At 38.4% G+C, this 14,430-nt stretch overlaps 1 protein-coding gene across 8 annotated transcripts in view; it reads right to left on the bottom strand.

Moving 5' to 3' along the window:
• The window catches only part of GADL1 (glutamate decarboxylase like 1), a 249,377-nt gene that overhangs the window by 164,928 nt on the left and 70,019 nt on the right, over positions 1 to 14,430 (bottom strand). The window contains exon 1 of one of the 8 annotated variants that reach the window (XM_042816574.1): positions 7,560 to 7,579. The exons of 6 other annotated variants lie outside the window; for them this stretch is intronic. The gene's annotated coding sequence lies outside the window, so the exon portion shown is untranslated. Of the gene's footprint in view, positions 1 to 4,630; positions 4,651 to 7,559; positions 7,580 to 14,430 lie in introns of those variants that run through there. One more of the 8 variants, XM_042816575.1, reaches the window with a different exon arrangement.

Below are 14,430 nucleotides of genomic sequence, written 5' to 3'. Positions count from 1 at the left end.
ACAAAGTCAGGCATTGCTTTCAGTGTATAACATAAACACTCCACAAGCAACCAAAACCTAAGACAGGACAAAACTATTTACTTCGCATTAGTAAAGCATCCTTGAAAATAAATTCCCAGATGATTACTGCTCTTCCAGTTGCGTAGCCCACAGCCTTCTGCCTTTCAGCAATCCAGCTGAGACAGACAATAACCACTCTGAAAGACACTGTTGCCCGTGGTGAATTATTGCTTAATTAGATAGAGCCAGGATGTTCTATCCAATGCGCAATGCTTTATGAATAAAATCAAGTGCATCCTGCTTTCTAAGCATTCATCTCACAACAGCACAAAACCTAGGGAGTGACAGCTTGCTACCAGGAGGAATGGTACCCTAAAGAGATATATGTTGTGTTTCAAAAAAGGTATGCAAGTGTGAACAGCTTAAGCAAATCAATAGTCTGCAGTGCTGTTAGTCATAAATGCTTATTCGATGCAAAAGCACAGAAAAGCTCCAGTCATTATAAGGACTCCACTGTGTCAACATGCATCCATGTGAGAAAATGGCCTGGTGAGTGTCTCCACACTCCATGGTCACTCTCCTTTATACATATTTTAATTCCTCACTAAGGAAGCCTAGCGATGGCCTACACTAAACTGGCTTCTGGGCTGGTCTGAGGCAATTTCACAAAGACCCTCTGCTGGGATTAAGAGTAGCCACATAAAGAGTTTGTGTGGAAATTGCTGGCATGCTTCAAATTCCCAACCTACATTGTTTTGAAAGAACAAGCATATACCTTAAAGCGAACATAATATCAGCCTTCAAGATTTTATTATCCACAAATCTAATTTACAATTTCCGAGTTAATTGTAGGTGCTCCTTCTCATGCCAAACCCAAGCTTCTTCAAGTAGTATTTAAATGTCTAGCATGCAAAAGAAAACTCTTAAACCAGCATATACCTGAGTGAATATTGCACTTCTCAAGAGGCTAAAATCACTTACAAATCCCACAGTTCAAATATTTAGTTAGATCCAGTGCTACATACACAAATATTAAGACTTTATTAAGCAATTAGGCAATTACTGGGGTTTTCTATACAAAATCAGCATAAAATGAATTCCCTGATTAATTTAACTCCTAAAATTGTAGTGCTAAGAGTGAACAGAAGGACAAAGGAAGGTATTATGCTGTGCTATGAGGTTTTGCAATTTGTATAGAAAGGGAAAAGTCCCTATAAGGGCTAGAAGTTCAGGGAAAATGCAATAGTACCTTAATTAATTAATACAGGTGCTGGTATTGAAATGTGTTTGAAATCCTCTTTCACTACTGGCTTGAATGCAGAAACCAGCAGGTCTCAGAAATGGGCAATGCTGTCTGCATAAGGGTGTAACTTAACTGCAAACAAAGGTGGTACACTCAGTTCCACTGAGCTGCTCTACTGATGGGGCACTGCAGAAGACCCTGGCTAGAGGAAGGTGCTATTCTCTGAAGGAAGAAAACAGGACCTTTCCTGGAGGAAATGTAAACAGAAGCTCTAATTAATGAGTGGAAGATGGATTGCACGACGCAGGCCACGAACATGAGTGGCAACTGTGGGTCATGCACGTAGGTACCTTTCCATAGTATCTGTGATCATTAATGTGTGATGTGCAATATGTTTTGAAAGCTGGTAATATACTACAGACCACAAGCTAATGATTAGATGTGTAATTCATTTCTTCCAAACGTTGAATACATGACATTAATAGCTCCAGCAAGATTTTAAGATTTAAATTCTCAAGAGCACTCTGGACAGGGGTAACAAGCCATCAGGATGGCCCCTCAAAGCTTGCACTCAGTAAAAGCCATTAAGCCTTCCAATTTTTATTCCAAACACCAGTTCTCAGAGACAAAGACCACAGGTGATCAAAGACGCTGAAGCTTTCAGAAAGGAAAGAGAAGGAGGTTAAGTTCCTAAAGAGAAGAGGGAGAGCACTACTGACTCACATTTGAAGATGAAATAGTGAAAAGAAATGGGAAATGACACTGATGGGAGTCTGCCCAGAGCACACACATTTCAGATCTGGATTTTTGTTTTGTTTTGTTTTATTTGAAACATTTTCTTCCATCTCAGCAGGCAACACTGTGGCCTTAAACCTTGCCTAAGGACACTCCTCGTTTGTCCAGTTAAGTATGTGTGAAGTTGGCCAGAAGATATGTTTGGGGAAAGCAGCTGAACTGAGGAGATAGTAAAAATTCCACTGTAACAACGATCCTTGTGGACCTGCGGGCATGTTTACGAAATCCAATGTTGAAGGGCATTTCTTGCTACACTGCTGATGACCTTTATTTGCAGTTTTTATCACTGGTGCCAAGCCTTGAAAAATAGCTCCCCAGGGCAAATACAAGGCAGCGTTTCTTTTTGTTTTTCAGTTATTTCTCTTCTCCTTGTTTCCATAATACCAGGAGAGCTTAGGGAAGAAACGAGGCAAATACTGTTGTAACCTAAGAAGCACTTCTGAAGTCATATGGTTACACTGCTTTATTGGTTACAGTACAGACTAGTCCTTTTCTGTTAATCAAAGAAGAGCTCCTGTTTCACTTCACTGGAGATAAACGCCTGTGGGTCGCAGCATCCCAGTCACAGTGAATACTCAAGAGTATTACAGATAAATCAGACAGCGTAGGGAGGAGCAAGAGGGACAACAGCTGTTATTTTAGAGGCTGGTGTATTTAGCGCGCTACTCTTTCCTGTGTAATTCTGCAACATTCATAGAGTGGGAGACCCCCTGAACCAGCTGGCTGTGAAAGTAATTTGAGTTTGTGTCTCAGAGGCTGCAGCTGCCCAGCTTGGATAGGGAGAGACCATTCTCCAAGTAAGCCTTACCTTAAAATGAGCTTTTGTTATTCATCAGACATCATTCCACATCAGCTACAGTCTTGGTTTCATTGGATTATGACAGTTTTGCCAGGAATGTGCTTTTCATGTGAGCTTAGTGCCAGTAGCCCCACAGAAACTGCCTGCATTAAAAATTCATTTGTGCTGAATCACTGCAGTATCTATTTTATCAAAGCAAGTGCTTCTGAAACAAAGCCACAGATGGGAGGTTTAGGCAATCAGATGCAAGATTAGGAAAAAATCCGAATTTATACCCTGCGCATACATTTCTGAAGTGAAAAAAAAAATAGCAGCAAAGAAACACTAGGCAGAAGGTCACTGCAGTCCATTAAATATTTTATCTACTTCAGTAATGAAATGTAGATATTTATTTGTGATAAAAACACATCGCTGTACAGTCTGCTTTGATGAACTCATCACATAAATCCTCTGTTGTAGAAATTTTCAGAAGTTATTGAAAGCACTATTAGAAACGTCAAGGCCAGAACTGTCGGGAGCTGCAGTGTGGAGGAGCCTCATGAGAACAAAGCAGCGTGTAACAGGAAGAAAGCTTTCCGAATTAAAAACACTTGATTAATTTAAAGTTATTATATGAAATAGAGAAGTTTGTTTTCTAATCTTTCCCTTGTTGGTCAGAAAAGCATCTCCACTTTAGAATCTTATTTTGATTTTGTTTCCTGCTGTGATTACTCTAAGCATTCTTGCCAATTACATGTCTTAAGTGAACTTTAATGAATTAATATACTGCTAAGTTTTAGATTGTGTCTAATTTTAATATTGCTTCCTGCATATATCCAAATACAAGTATACTTTTTCAAAGAAGTGGTATCAGACAAAGATGATTCAGATTGATTTCACGTCATCAGAGGAGCAGTGGATGTTGGTAGGACATCCCACCGACAAGAATGAACAATGTTTTGGAGTTCCTCAGAAACCAACAAAACCTGTGGAGCTTTTGCTAGGAAAAGGATTTCACATATTGTTCCTACTAACACTTCCAACTTCTAAATACAGTTTTTGTGATGCTGATGTATTTTTTAGAAGCTATACTGCATTTTTACAAAACATTTTCCCATGTTAGAAAAGATTTACTTAATGGGCAAAATAAAACAATGATCACAAAGCTGGAAAGGTCTCTATTTTTCATTTATGTATGAAAAACCAAAAGTATTTTACTTGGATGTTTTATTACAAAGACTCACAGAAATCACATACTGGTTGTTAAATGCTCCCATTCTTTCCTGCACTTTAGCTGGATTTCATCTTCCATCACTAAAGATCTTCTTTCATATGGGATGAGGCTGTCATAGCCCCATTGTAAAGGAAGGAAATTATGAGCCAATATGCAGACATTTTTGGTTTCAAAATATAACTGACTTGAATTAAATATCCTATTTTCAAGTACTTTGCCAAAAATGTAATTTTAAGACAACAAAAACAAACTGAAGTATCCATACAGCATTATTTTAGAGTTTTGTCTGCAATGGGAACCATCAGGCACCACAGTGAATGTTCATAACAGTGACGTGCTGAAGTGTAGGAAAGCCAAGAAGTCCCCCAGATTAAGGCACAATAAACCCAGAGTAATTTCAGTGATTACAGAAATACTACTGAAATTATGCATTTTATAATTTAAATCATAAAAGGTCAAATTTAATTTATTTATGCATTGTTTTGTCTTCCCATGGGATCCTCTGTGACAGGGCCTACTATAGACAAGTATCCCATGCTTTAGCCTGATTTCTTTTTCCAAAACAAATGTGCCTACCTACACTAGGTAATTTTCAGCACAATAAATCCAGAGGGCTACTATGGCCAGGAAATGTTAAATTCTTTGCCCTTCCCAGAAGGAAAGCAAACAGAATCTGTGAAAAAATAGAAAAGAAACGCCTGCAATTCTCCAGTACAAAGCAAGCACATCCTTTATGTCTGCCCTACGTGATAAGCCACTAACTGCTTTCTTCATCACAGTATTAAAACTGGAAAAAGGTATGATAGTGCAAAGAGGATGGAGGATGGTAAAGTAAAAGGAGCAGAGTTATTATAAGTGTTAATGCTACAACCACATATGTTCTTGAAAGTATACGTTTTTAATCTGTCGTATTTTTCAATATATACATTGCTTGTTTCCCTCTTCCCACACACCTTGACAGATAGTTCCTTTCTTTTATTTTCTTTCTCTATCATCTGTTGGTTTTCAGGAATAAGAACTGCGTTTTTGTTAAATCATAATGAATTTAAAGGCACCTCAAATCACTAAAAATAATAACAGGTACAAGGGTTGCTCTGGAAGTAAAGCCTCACATTTTATGGTGTTGGCCCACAACATCACAGGTGAATGGTGGCTGTATGGCCATAGAGGTTGCACCTTCCCCTCCCACTAGTATTATATTACACGTTGTTGTGGTGTGACAGATGGCAGCAGAGGGGCAGTCTGACAGAATGGTGTCTGACATGGAAGTGTGTATGAAGTAAAGGTGTGGAACTGAATTCCTCCATGCAGAAAACAAGGCATCCACTGACATTCATCAACACTTGCTGAACATGGACACCAAGCAGTGGAGGTGAGTACAGTGAGGTGGTGCATTTCAGCAATGGTGACTGTAATGTGAATGACAAGCTATGTTACAGAGAGTATTGCAGATTTTTACAGTCATGGCATACAGGCTCTTGTCCATCGCAAGCAGAAAGGCATAGTCGATAGCAGTGACTACATTGAAAAATAGCGTGCTGTAGCTGAGAATATGATTTATCAAATAGCGTTATTGTGCTCTTTGTAACGGTTGTAGTTACACAGAACTAAACTGGAGGCATTCGTTTCCAAGCTATCTACATATATATACTGTCCTGGACTGCAGAGGTCTAAGTGCAAGGAGTATGATTCAGGATTACATTCCAGTGGCATTTTGACTCTCGGTACAGACTAAGCAGAGATGGAATGCTTGCTCAGATCTTCATAAACCAAAGTTCAGCATCTGTATAGACTCTGAATCCCTATTTGTATATGCAAATGTATTACTGTTTATGCAAATTGGACATATATTCACATAGCAAGTATAAAATGTGTAAAAAAGCCTGCACACAATTAGTGCAAGCAACTGTGCAATCCACATACACAAAAACAACCCTAATTACAAGAAGTAGCTACAGAATAGCTCCCAGTTCTATGCTACATTTCTGTGTTTCAGCACTGTGCAATTATCAACTTTACTTTAGCAGATATTTTCAGAAATTGCCAATAATCTAATAACAGAAAGAAATTGATTTTCAGAATAACAGAGGAGAGATGACATCATTTGGAGACAAGAGCAAAAGTATAGATCATTTAAGTCAGTACTCCAGAAAATTGTTCCAAAACCACTTGCACTCCCACAGACCTGAGCTGCCGTCACTTTACCACCACAGACAATTCACATCTGCATATGTATACAATTGTAAACAGACAGACGAGCCAATGAAGAACATACTAAAATTGCTGCAAAGTTATTCATCTTTCTGCTTCAGTTACTCATCCAAAAAATGATTAATACATACTGACTTTGAACACATTATGCAGGCCAGGCTTGGCAGGGATGCTTTGATAAGTGGGTTAAACTATGAAGAAAATCTTTTCTAAGAGAATAAAGGTTATCTCACATTGACTTTGAAAATCTTTCTCATATCATCTTGCAATGAGACACATTTCTTTATTCTCAATTTATTTCTCTGTGGGAGATCCAGTCTTGAAGAATAAGCAAAATTTTAGCCCCATCAAGAGAAAAGAAGGAAGGAGGTAGAAAAATTGTCTTATTCATGGAGCAGAGATACCTAAACAATGACCAGAGTATCTGTGAATGAACACTAAAAGCACACTTTTGATCTATGTTATTTACTCTTATTTAAGGAAGATTGGCACAGCTATCAAAGTTATCACGCATAATTGCTTCTACTTTCATTGAAATAAAGGGAATGTTCATCAAGTCATTTGACTCTGCTAGACCCTCTTCACACACAGTGAAATTGAGTAAGAACAGGGTTTTCAGCTGAATAGAAGCTCACTCAAAACTGTTCTTGAGCACCCCTACAGGTCTATACACACTTCAGTCTTCACACTTCAGCAATAACACAGCTGTTCCTCAAAAATGTTCAACAACTGTTTGAATGCCATAAGTTTCATAGTGTAGATGGGTCCTAAAATAGCTGGAACATTATGTCCTTTACCATCTTACCTTCCTGCTCGTCTGCCAGATTGTTCTCTTTTCCTTTTTTGATGGATTAAGTAGAACCACAGCAATTTGTTGATTTGAAAACTAAGCAATCTCTTTAAACTGTCTGTACACTTATTCACTGCTGTCACTGGCTCTACCTGAATTCATTTTCGAACCTACAGTACAAAAGCTTTACTCAGGAGGAATTTGCATCTGCAAGCAGTGGTGATGTATCCAATAAAATAGACTCATTTCTTATACTTAAAATTTTACTTTTTTTCTCAATAGTTGGTACTTTCTCCCTTCATTTCCCTCCTTGCCTGTCTTTCAGGGTATAGGTTGACTCTGCCTACATTCTACTTACAATGAATGTCATTTCATAGATGCCCCCATCACCAGATTCTGCAGAAATGCAAGCAATTACAGCACTCTTCCAAGTTTTGTCAGCAGCATGAGGCTCAATTCAAACATCAGTGAAATTTTTCTTGAAACAAGCAAAGAAAATAGGCCTTACTTTTTTTTTTTTACCAGAAGCATGGAAGAAATAAATTGACAAGAGACTTGACATTAGAAGTATATTCTTCTTCATGACTTCTTCACCACTGAGAGGTATGCAGGATCACTGGCCAACTGTTAAGGTTTGGGTATGACATTTCTTCACTCAGAGAAGAAAAGTTCTGTCCTGTTACTCTCAGTCCTACAGCAAGAAGAAAAAAAATGTTCCGAAACCTCACAGTGGAACAAAAGCTTGCTCCATTTAACTGTAGAGAACACTGGTAAGGTCAGCTCCTTCTGTCTTTTCTACCATTTCACCAATAGATGGTGGCAAAGACCCCCTCCAAAGCTGCCACTGGACGCACAGTTAATATTTTTTAAATCCCTCTAGGAACATACAAAATGGAGAAGGCAGATAAAGACATTTCTTTTCCACTCATCACCTGTAAACAAGTTAATTGATTTTATTTCTAACTTATCTATACATAATTATTCTGTTAATGCTAGCTCTTTTCTTAACAAAAAGTGTTTCTTTTCTCAACAATAGTGTTTCTCTTTAATTTCATGCTACAGAGCATAAAGAGGAACATCAAAGGAAGCTCTTATAAAATAGATTAAGAAATGATACTTGTTCCTAAGAGCTTGGCACACCTCTGCCTGAAAGAGAAGAGGGGGCACAGCACAAGACTCAACAGAAGTGATTTTAAGATCTTGTTCCAGTACATAACATTTTCAAGGGCAGGCTGCTCTCCTCAGAATTGCCAGCCATGAGAACAACTCTACACTATTTCAAGAGACTCCAGGTAGCTGCAGGACTCCCTTGGGCAGCTGTGCTAGGCTTGGGGAAGTTCTGATAACTCAAGGGAGCCAAACATCAGAGCTGTGCCATGCAGGATTTGGTGATAAAAACAGCAATGATTTTATTTTGTTTCAAAGACTTTTTCCATCCTTGTGCCTCAGAAAGCCACAAGGAAAACCTGTTTCTGCCTAGGAATAGAGCAGTACAGGCAGAGCTAAGGGTGGCTGGAAAGTCACTAGCACAGGTGATACTTAAAACAGAAGCCCTGAGTATTTGCCAAGAACCCACCACAGAACTGGCTGAAATAAGCCAGACCTGCTGGCCGAACTGCAGAGCTTATAATAACATCCTGCCTGTCTTAATATGATACTGCTTTCAGATCATGATGATATTCTCTGTCTCATTTCATGATCCTGTGTAATGTTGCCAGCAACAACCGTGCCATTCCATGCTAACTTCTGAGAGACGGCCAGGATTTATTCATCTTTTATTTGAGAACAAAGAGTTCTGGGGTCCTTGGTGCAAACTGATTAAAAAAAAAATGTTACTTTGGTCTGTTTACCATTGAGTTCACCTCCGAACACAACTGTGCTAGTTTCTTTTACCACGAGCCTTTGCAGAACAGTTCACAAGGATTTTCTGTATTTACAGATTTTGCTTATACGCTTTTCAGTTCTTTGCTTATTTGCAGTAACTGATCTCCAAGCTGGGGAACTATGGTCAGCTTATTTGCTTAATCTGTCAGTATAAATAACTCATTGTGCATCAAGCTTTCCAACGTGGAAAAAAAAGAAGAAAAAAAGAAAGATGATCCTAACTGTCTTTCCCCTAGCAAGCATAAGGATAATTTCTGCCACTATATTTTGCACAGAGAATAATCTTTTAAGTTTTTATATGGGGAGACTCTAAACTATTTTTTTCTAAATCATACACCTTATTTTTCCTCCTGGATTTCAACTGTGAGGTATTCAGAGAGTCCAAATAGACACTCCTAGTGATCCATTGGACTCTATTTCCTACAGAGAGAAAGAAAAGGCAGCTCTGGACCAGATGTCTCTGCTTTTGGACCAAGTGAGCTGCAGAGATCCCTTATAACCTATATCATACTATGAATCTGTGGTCTGTTCATTCTGCTACTAGTTTGCTTCACCAAATCATTGTCATGAGGTTTTATTTTTAAGGAAGAGGTAAGTTTAAAACAAGGAAGATGGATAAGTAGAGCTGAACGGCTATGAATAAACTCTGATAAAATACTCATGCTCTCAAAAGGCAATCAGTGGGCAGCAACACCTGAGGGAGGGATCATATCACAGAGAAAAACTAAACCTCATAACAGTCAAAGTCCAGGCAGCTCCTTTATGCACTCTTACTAAGTTACATTTTCTTCAGTGTCAGATGGTTCTGTTCACGTGAAGTGGTATCTCTACTAAATTACAAAGCAGATGTTAAGCTATGAGTCCTGTGCCTTAATTCATGTCTTCTAGAACCAGCTTACACTTTTTAATTTCATCTGTGCATTTAGATAAGAGGCAACAATTGGCACTAGGGCTTCTCTATTATTATTGTCCTTGTTGCTGATGCTGTTGTTACAGCAGAATGGGGGCAATCCAGCTATGTTCCCAGCCACCATCGTATTTATTATCCACCAGCTTTTAAGATTTCTGGATTGGTCTCTCTCATGATCAAGCATACTCCTGAGAGTTTCAGTACGGTGTAGTTTTCACAAAACATGCCACATGACAGTAGCAAAGAAAATCATAGTAGCCCTACTACAAAAAAACAAAATCAAGCCACGAACAGTTTAGGAAGAAAACGTAAGTGAGGGTGCACTGCACTGGACTGAATGGCGGTCACTCTCCTTGCCAAAATTCGCATCATAAAAGAGATTCCTTGGGAAGCATGGATTACCTTGTTCCTTCTGCCAAATAACATAGTGGCCTGAGCAAAAGGAGAGAGAAAACATACCTTCAGAAGTCAAAAGATCTCCTAACCCATCAGCTGTGTTCTAGACATCGAGGAAAGAATATTTGCAACAAAGACATTTTAAATGTGGTTTTCCCATTCACCTGTATTTGCTTGGTCTGGATTGCTTGTCTGGTCTAAAAAGCTTCAGCCTCTGCAAGTTGAACTGGGAGGAACAGCACTACCACTTGCATTTGTGTGGGCAGAAAAGGGGGATTGTTTGTTGCAAGCCAGGGCACATAATGGAGGGAGCAGCATTCAGTCTGAAGAGAATTTTGCCATATTCAGTATAATTATTCCTAAAAGCTGGGCACTTGATCCAATCCCTGTTTAAGTCAATGGGCGTTTTTCATTGACTTTTGGGTGATAGATAAAATGGGCCATTAGTGCTCTTTCTAAAAGCTCTGCTGAACAAACACATCACTAGGTGGTACAGGTCTTTTTTGTAATGCCTTTCCTTCTCTCTCAAATACTGCATTTATCTCTACTCTCGTCTATTTTATGGCAGCTTGTATTGTAACACTTCCACCTTCACCTGTGAGGAGAAAAATACTCTGCCTTTCTTCTTAGCCACTAACAGAAAATCTGCTCCACTAGTGCCTAAAACCACTGTAGATTAAGAAACTTGATTAGAGTATAAAAATGAAGGTTTGGGCACTTAATTCTGTATGTCTAAGCTTTAAAATATATATATAAAATATATATAAATATATAAATATAAATATATTTTATATATAAATATATATAAATATATATAATATATAAAAATTATATTTTAATTTATTATTTAATTTTATATTATAAATTATATATATATAAATATATATAAAATATATATAAAATATAATAAATATATAATTATATATATGTATATATATATATATATATTTTTAAGTTCTAATTAAACTGTTTTGTTAGAGAATTTCAAATATCCCACTTTGAAGTATAGCAGAGTGGGCAAAAATCATGGTTTCATCAAATGAAAACCACTTTGGTTTTATTTACTTATGCTGGACATTTCCCAGGAGAATAAAGCAATAAAAAGAAAACAACTTTAGGAGATTCATCTGCATTACACCAAATTGCCATTCCATTCTGTCTTCTAAAAAGGTCCTGTTAAGTGATGTCAGTGTAATTTAATACCTAAGATTAGGTAAAAGTAGGTACCGTGGAGAAAACACACTGCACACATAATACAGCAGCAAGCTCTCATTTACTACCCACGTAGTCTAAACTTGTGGGTAACTGTGTATGTGCTAAGCACCCTGTCTTCAATTCACAGCCATAGAGCCAGAAATCCAGCAGTTCTAGCTGTCTGGACCAGTAACAGCTCTCACCTGCAGTGGCACTTAGTTGCTTGCTTTTTTTTTTTTAATATTCTGTTTAATTGAAATGTCACATACCCAGTCCTGACATCACTGATATCAGGGAACAAAGCATGGGACAGTGGTTGCAGATCAGCTTTCCTACCCCAGCAGCTGGAGGAGCTGGCATGAGCTGCCTACATTAGCCAGCAGCTCTTCTTCCTTTGCCGAAAGAAGAGAGAAGAGGTGAGACAAGATGAGATGAGATGTTGCCCTTTTGCACACTATAGTACAGGCTAGGGGATGAAACACGTTGACAAGTCCCAGTTCCACCCTCAGTCTTCTTCCCCAAGACAACTGATTCCTAACCTGAAATCAATTATGCTGCAAAACTTTGTGGCAGAATCTTTATAGATTCAGTAGGTATTGTCTCTCATTAAGCAACCCGTGAACCTCCTATACCAGGAAAAAAAAGAACAAAAAATGGAGAATGCAAGAGTCAGCATCAGACAGAGGTGGAGAGGCACCACAAAATACCTTATTGTTATTCATGAAACAGAGCACTATTTCATTTTAAATTAACTTTTGAGGCTTTCTATTTGTCTGAATCACAGCTTCTTACTGATGCCCTCTCTGCTCACCGTGTCTAGAGTTTCTGATTTTCCGCCTGGGTATTTAACAAACATCATAATTTACCTCATAAATCTTTGTTAAGCTGGTTATTTCCCCACATACAGACATGCAAATATGTTCCTGTTTCCACCACGTCTCTCACAGCAGTAGAATCAAGAATAACAAAACAAAAGCAAACCCAGCTGTACTACAGTCCTGCAAAAATTCTTGTTACCAAAGCTGATGCAGATCCAGGCTTCCCTTGAACTTTGTGGCTTCTCAGAGTAAGCCCAATTTTACCTCCCTTGGCAATGTGCAAGGACAGTATGTTATTGTGAACTTGCCAAAAACCTTTGCTTGATGTAAGGGGAGGAGGGAAGAAAGGGACAGAAAATGTCAAGAAGAAATCAAGGTAATTCTCACTGTTACAAACTATTGCAAATTGTTCCTCAACCGCACATGATGTGTGCTCTCCTCTTTCAATCTCACTCCCCAACTTTCACGCCACCAATTTGAAATGAATCACAACACAACAAGTTAAAACTGTCCTTCTTGCCTTTCCCCACCAAGGACAAGCAGCAGCAGCTTTTTAGACATAACTGTCAGCATACACTTATTACTGTAAATAAACAAACACAGGATTACAAGCTCCTAATGAGGTCTGTGAGGTTTATAGATGAGGTTTGTCAAATTGCAGTTCTCTGAAGAAAGGAGCCTTGTTAATCATACGATTTGTGCTTTACGATTTTGAGAAATTTGCAGCGCTGTTCAAATGATGTGATCTGCCCCTCAATCTGTCCCTTGAAGAGTTCAACAGAACTACTCGTCCCTTGGCCTTGCCTCAGGAAAGGAACTGGTTCCAAACTTAAGACTGCTCTCATTCTGAAATTCACATAGACATGAGCTTAAAAGCATTGCACATAAATCCCAACAGAACCAATGGACCAAAGCTTCAAGAATGGATTCAACAACTGAAAAGCCATTTTGTAGGAAACAGAAAACTATGCCTGCTGGACAAACATATAAGTTGATGCTCTTTCAAAGGTTTTGTTCTTTACTTCTTTTCAAGTTCCTTTCCCATGTTCAGGTATGTTGAGGTGGCAGGTTTCTAAGATGCTGGCTAGAGAGGTACTGGCTTCTCTATTTTTACTGTGCTTTAACCTCATCTGAATTCATTTACTTATTGTGCTGCTTTTCAAATTTGTCCTGTCAAATTGGCCTGACATATGCCTAACTCTCTCCCAGCCTCTCTTATGAGGGTTTTCTCCTTCCTGTTTACTCCAGTTCATATAATTCTCAACAACAGTTTGATTCTTATGCAGAAAACAACAGTTCTTTCCTTAGTCTTTCTCTTTAGTCCAGTTGTTCTCCAAAAAAGTGGGCACTTCTACTTTGCCTTCAGAAGACTCTTTTTACACCAACAAACACCACAAAGAGTGAATTGAACACAAAGGGTGTTTGACTGAGAATTCAGAAAGTTAAACTGCTGAAATAAGTAGTTTGTAATTAAAGTACTGAGAAAACCTTAACCAAAGAATCACTAGAGCAACACTATAATTATGCTGTCCTTCATATCCTGCCATTAGCATTTCTATAAGTGACATAATAATAATATGGCTTTTTTTCTCTTTAGAAACTGTCAGCTCTCTTTACAGAATTCAAGTAAGTTTATAAAGAATATCAAGTTCTTAAATGGAAAATGCAAATGATGATTTCTGTGTAAGGGACTTGACAGTCACATTAGTAAGCTCATGAAATTCATGGCCGTATATGTTTCAAGCCAGTATGAAGTCAGTATGAGCAAAACACCTTTTTCTTTTTCTCTCTATCCAGGGTTCAAGAAGGAAAAAAAAAAAAGACAAAAGATCTAACAGTATCTCTTTTGAGCTCTCCTCTTAACAACTCAAGAAATGCAGTATTTTTATAGGAGCACACTGATAGCCCATTCTCAATCTACTAGAAGGAAGCTTCACATGCGAGATATGGCAAAGACTTTGAGCAAACAGCCACCAAAACTGTAATAAGCCACATTTGTGGGATGTCCCGAAGACACATCTTAAGTTGTTGCTGTCAGCAGACAACATTTCTTCCGCCCCAATATCAAGGGGAAGGCTGCAGACCAGCCATTGCTGTGGAATGCCCGGGAATGCATACCCTGACCCTGACCAGTGCATCTGTCAGAAGGTGTAATTTGACTTTCCTTCTGACATGTC

Source organism: Centrocercus urophasianus, unplaced genomic scaffold, assembly GCF_019232065.1.
Source record: "Centrocercus urophasianus isolate 14NV4802_14NV808 unplaced genomic scaffold, USGS_Curo_1.0 seq_16, whole genome shotgun sequence".
Classification (NCBI taxonomy): Eukaryota; Metazoa; Chordata; class Aves; order Galliformes; family Phasianidae; genus Centrocercus; species Centrocercus urophasianus.
Note: the sequence above shows the minus strand (reverse complement) of the source record. Positions and strands in the feature narration are given on the sequence as shown.